Source organism: Lethenteron reissneri, unplaced genomic scaffold (assembly GCF_015708825.2).
Source record: "Lethenteron reissneri isolate LAM-NWPU_2019-01 unplaced genomic scaffold, ASM1570882v1 scaffold_1251, whole genome shotgun sequence".
Lineage (NCBI taxonomy): Eukaryota > Metazoa > Chordata > Hyperoartia > Petromyzontiformes > Petromyzontidae > Lethenteron > Lethenteron reissneri.
The window spans coordinates 75,255-81,703 of NW_026890950.1; positions in this window are offsets into that span (position 1 = coordinate 75,255).

Genomic DNA, 6,449 nt, shown 5'->3' on the forward strand with positions numbered 1-6,449 from the left:
GCCGAGGCCCCGCCAGGAGCCCCCCGGGCAGAGCGCCGGCGGCGGCACCGGCCGCACGGCTTGGGTTTAGCGCGAGCGAGTGTCACCGTCGCGGCGACCGTCTGTGCTCTTTGTGAAGATCCGAGCGGCGGAGCGCGGGCACCCCGCTCACGCGGCGCACGCGACGGTGTGGGGGGCACGTCGGCACCCAGCCTCGTAGCTCGGGGCATTCGGCTCTGCTGGGTTTGTAACCCCCAGAGTACTGAGAGCAGAGGTCGCAAACGGGGTTTGATTCCTTACCCGATACCCGTACCCGGCCGGGTATCAGGTAGGGTACGGGTACCCGATTGCGACCTCTGAGATGAAGCCATGTTGCAGGCGCGGGTGGGTTGATTCTAGGAACTTGAATTGTGAGAAGAGACAGGACGTTGGAAATGAGTGACAAACGGTGACTCACCAGTGACTCACGGCTTAACCGTATCCGTACCCGGCCGCACCAGGGTCGCAAACGGCTACCCGTGCCCGGCCGGGTACGGGTAGCCGGGTATCGGGTAGGGTACGGGTATCGGGTACCCGGTTGCGACCTCTGATTGAGAGTCCAATCTCCTTAAAACGCGTTTTTTGTGGCATCGTGGCTTTCGCATTGAGCCAACGTATAAATGCACGAATCGGGGGAGATTTTGATTTAAAGAAACCCACATTTTTATGTTTCTTTAGCTAACTTCTTAATTTGCGTGAGTTTCTGTTTTCATTTTTTCGTTAAATTTCCTCACTCCATCGGTGGATCGGAGGGCCTGAGTTTAGCGGGCGCACGTCGTTATTATACCATAACAGCCGGCTCCCATTTATATTGACAAAACAAACGGCATTTAAGATTTTGGCTATGCGGTTTGTGAACAGCTGTGGCCAAATCTGAACATCAGGTGACGCGGTGTTGTATATATTGTTTTTCTGAAAAGTATAAAATGAAATTGGGAAATCATGTTTAGATATCTCGCGGATAAGAAGAGTCACGCGGTATTCTCATCCTCTTGTTGGCGAGGTTATCTGTCATTTTGCTCCTTTTAGCTGGAAGGTAAAGATTCGCAGATGGCCCCACAGATAATAAGATCAGCAGCTCTGTTGGTGTTCCCCCGTGTCACAGCGGATCACAGCAGTTCTGCATGAATTTTGCGCAGTGTTTGAAAGTTAACCTGGTAACATTCTAAAGAGTTTGTGTCGTTGTAGATATCTCATGATGTCATGTAATTCCATCTCAGTGTAATTAACCCAACGTGACAAGTTGCTATGAGATGTTGACTACCTCGCCTGGTCTACAGGAGGTCGTGGGTTCGATCTCTCTCTCATCATCATCACGGTGGCTATGAGATGTTGACCACCTCGCCTGGTCTACAGGGGGTCGTGGGTTCGATCTCTCTCTCTCATCATCATCACAGTGGCTATGAGATGTTGACTACCTCGCCTGGTCTACAGGAGGTCGTGGGTTCGATCTCTCTCTCATCATCATCACAGTGGCTATGAGATGTTGACCACCTCGCCTGGTCTACAGGAGATCATGGGTTCGATCTCTCTCTCATCATCATCACGGTGGCTATGAGATGTTGACTACCTCGCCTGGTCTACAGGAGGTCGTGGGTTAGATCTCTCTCATCATCATCACGGTGGCTATGAGATGTTGACCACCTCGCCTGGTCTACAGGAGGTCGTGGGTTCGATCTCTCATCATCATCACGGTGGCTATGAGATGTTGACTACCTCGCCTGGTCTACAGGAGGTCGTGGGTTCGATCTCTCTCATCATCACGGTGGCTATGAGATGTTGACCACCTCGCCTGGTCTACAGGAGGTCATGGGTTCGATCTCTCATCATCATCATCACGGTGGCTATGAGATGTTGACCACCTCGCCTGGTCTACAGGAGGTCGTGGGTTCGATCTCTCTCTCATCATCATCACGGTGGCTATGAGATGTTGACTACCTCGCCTGGTCTACAGGAGGTTGTGGGTTCGATCTCTCTCATCATCATCACGGTGGCTATGAGATGTTGACCACCTCGCCTGGTCTACAGGAGGTCGTGGGTTCGATCTCTCATCATCATCATCACGGTGGCTATGAGATGTTGACCACCTCGCCTGGTCTACAGGAGGTCGTGGGTTCGATCTCTCTCTCATCATCACCACGGTGGCTATGAGATGTTGACTACCTCGCCTGGTCTACAGGAGGCCGTGGGTTCGATCTCTCTCTCATCATCACGGTGTCTATGAGATGTTGACCACCTCGCCTGGTCTACAGGAGGCCGTGGGTTCGATCTCTCTCTCTCATCATCACGGTGGCTATGAGATGTTGACCACCTCGCCTGGTCTACAGGAGGTCGTGGGTTCGATCTCTCTCTCATCATCATCACGGTGGCTATGAGACGTTGACCACCTCGCCTGGTCTACAGGAGGTCGTGGGTTCGATCTCTCTCCCATCATCACGGTGGCTATGAGATGTTGACTACCTCGCCTGGTCTACAGGAGGTCGTGGGTTCGATCTCTCTCTCATCATCATCACGGTGGCTATGAGATGTTGACCACCTCGCCTGGTCTACAGGAGGTCGTGGGTTCGATCTCTCTCTCATCATCACAGTGGCTATGAGATGTTGACTACCTCGCCTGATCTACAGGACGTCGTGGGTTCGATCTCTCTCTCATCATCATCACGGTGGCTATGAGACGTTGACCACCTCGCCTGGTCTACAGGACGTCGTGGGTTCGATCTCTCTCATCATCATCACGGTGGCTATGAGATGTTGACTCCCTCGCCTGGTCTACAGGAGGTCGTGGGTTCGATCTCTCTCTCATCATCATCACGGTGGCTATGAGACGTTGACTACCTCGCCTGGTCTACAGGAGGTCGTGGGTTCGATCTCTCTCATCATCATCACGGTGGCTATGAGATGTTGACTACCTCGCCTGGTCTACAGGAGGTCGTGGGTTCGATCTCTCTCATCATCACGGTGGCTATGAGATGTTGACCACCTCGCCTGGTCTACAGGACGTCGTGGGTTCGATCTCTCTCATCATCATCACGGTGGCTATGAGACGTTGACTACCTCGCCTGGTATACAGGAGGTCGTGGGTTCGATCTCTTTCTCATCATCATCACGGTGGCTATGAGATGTTGACCACCTCGCCTGGTCTACAGGAGGTCGTGGGTTCGATCTCTCTCTCATCATCATCACGGTGGCTATGAGATGTTGACCACCTCGCCTGGTCTACAGGAGGTCGTGGGTTCGATCTCTCTCTCATCATCATCACGGTGGCTATGAGATGTTGACTACCTCGCCTGGTTTACAGGAGGTCGTGGGTTCGATCTCTCTCTCATCATCATCACGGTGGCTATGAGATGTTGACTACCTCGCCTGGTCTACAGGAGGCCGTGGGTTCGATCTCTCTCTCATCATCACGGTGGCTATGAGATGTTGACCACCTCGCCTGGTATACAGGAGGTCGTGGGTTCGATCTCTCTCTCATCATCACCACGGTGGCTATGAGATGTTGACCACCTCGCCTGGTCTACAGGAGGTCGTGGGTTCGATCTCTCTCTCATAATCACGGTGGCTATGAGATGTTGACTACCTCGCCTGGTCTACAGGAGGTCGTGGGTTCGATCTCTCTCATCATCATCACGGTGGCTATGAGATGTTGACTACCTCGCCTATTCTACAGGAGGTCGTGGGTTCGATCTCTCTCATCATCATCATCACGGTGGCTATGAGATGTTGACCACCTCGCCTGGTCTACAGGAGGTCGTGGGTTCGATCTCTCTCTCATCATCATCACGGTGGCTATGAGATGTTGACTACCTCGCCTAGTCTACAGGAGGTCGTGGGTTCGATCTCTCTCATCATCATCACGGTGGCTATGAGATGTTGACTACCTCGCCTGGTCTACAGGAGGTCGTGGGTTCGATCTCTCTCTCATCATCATCACGGTGGCTATGAGATGTTGACTACCTCGCCTGGTCTACAGGAGGTCGTGGGTTCGATCTCTCTCTCATCATCATCACGGTGGCTATGAGATGTTGACCACCTCGCCTGGTCTACAGGAGGTCGTGGGTTCGATCCCGACCCTGACCACAACAACCACCACAACAACCACAACCACCACAACAACCGCCATAACCACCACAACCACTACAACTACCACTACAACCACCACAACAACCACCACAACAACCACCACAACAACTACCACAACAACCACCACTACAACCACCACAACCACAACAACCACCACAACAACCACCACTACAACCACCACCACAACCACCACCACAAAAACCACCACAACCACCACCAGAACCACAACCACCACAACAACCACAACAACCCCCTACTCACAGCACTTGCCCCTACAGCCTGTGAGAGGCTACACGGGGGATCTTTGTCTCTGTGTGTTCATAGCTGCTGCTGCTACTAACAGCACTTGCCCCCACAGCCTGCTAGAGGCTACACGGGTGGGTGTGGATCTGCGTCTTTGGTGGCGCGCTATCGTTGCCGATGAAGCGATAGGATGGATATTAAACATGAATATTGTTCATTTCTTGTCGTCCGTTGCCTGTTGGCCTCCGAGACGTGTTTATTTATTTATTTGTTGATGATGTTGATGTTTGTTTGATATTTTTTTTCCTTCAGTCGCGGCAAACCTGGTGGCCTGTGAAATGAGGTTTAAGCGGTGGTGGTGATGATGGGGGTGGTGGGGGTGGTGGTGATGGTGGAGGTGATGGTGGTGGTGGTGATGTTGGAGGTGGTGGTGGTGGCGATGGTGAAAGTTATAGTGGTGGTGGTAATAGTGGAGGTGGTGGTGATGGTAATGATGGAGGTGGCCTCACCACCATCAATCACCACCACCACCACCTTCACCACTCTCACCACCACCACCACCCTCACCACCACCACCATCACTCACCACCACCCTCACCACCACCACCACCCTCACCACCACCACCACCCTCACCACCACCACCACCTTCACCACTCTCACCACCACCACCCTCACCACCCTCACCACCACCACCACCCTCACCGCCACCCTCACCACCCTCACCACCACCACCATCACTCACCACCATCACTCACCACCACCCTCACCACCATCACTCACCACCACCCTCACCACCACCCTCACCACCACCACCACCCTGACCACCACCCTCACCACCCTCACCACCACCACCCTCACCACCACCACCACCACCACCCTCACCACCACCCTCACCACCACCACCACCCTCACCACCACCACCACCCTCACCACCACCACCACCCTCACCACCACCACCCTCAACACCCTCACCACCACCACCCTCACCACCACCCTCACCACCACCCTCACCACCACCCTCACCACCCTCACCACCACCCTCACCACCCTCACCACCACCATCTTCACCACCCTCACCACCACCACCACCTCACACCACCACCTCAGTCTATGAGTCTCTATGTGAGTCTATGGGTGTCTGTGTAAGTCTATGGGTCTCTACGTGAGTCTGTGAGTCTCTATGTGAGTCTATGGGTCTCTATGTGAGTCTATGGTTCTCTATGTGAGTCTGAGTCTCTATGTGAGTCTATGGGTCTCTACGTGAGTATATGGGTCTCTATGTGAGTCTATGGGTCTCTACGTGAGTCTATGGGTCTCTACGTGAGTCTATGGGTCTCTACGTGAGTCTGAGTCTCTATGTGAGTCTATGGGTCTCTATGTGAGTCTGAGTCTCTACGTGAGTCTGAGTCTCTATGTGAGTCTATGGGTCTCTACGTGAGTCTATGGGTCTCTACGTGAGTCTATGGGTCTCTGTGTGAGTCTATGGGTCTCTATGTGAGTCTGAGTCTCTACGTGAGTCTGAGTCTCTATGTGAGTCTATGGGTCTCTACGTGAGTCTATGGGTCTCTATGTGAGTCTATGGGTCTCTATGTGAGTCTGAGTCTCTATGTGAGTCTATGGGTCTCTATGTGAGTCTATGGGTCTATACGTGAGTCTATGGGTCTCTATGTGAGTCTATGGGTCTCTATGTGAGTCTGAGTCTCTATGTGAGTCTATGGGTCTATACGTGAGTCTATGAGTCTATACGTGAGTCTATGGGTCTCTGTGTGAGTCTATGGGTCTATACGTGAGTCTATGAGTCTCTGTGTGAGTCTATGGGTCAAGCCACAACATTCGCCATCTGCAGTCCGCGACATTCCTCCAGTCATCACAGCCACCAGCTTCGCCAGGCGACGGCCACATTTGTGCGTCTATTTGTTGACAACCCGGGTGACATCGGTTCGCCGAAAAAACCAACAGCGTCAAACCAAAACAGTAGCACCCCCAGGCACGCGGGGGACAATTCACATTCTCCCCGATGCCAACGACGATGAGAATCGAGCTCCGCCCAGTCACCTCCCGTCCAGCGGCACACGTCAGTTGAAAACAAATAAAAAAAACTGCG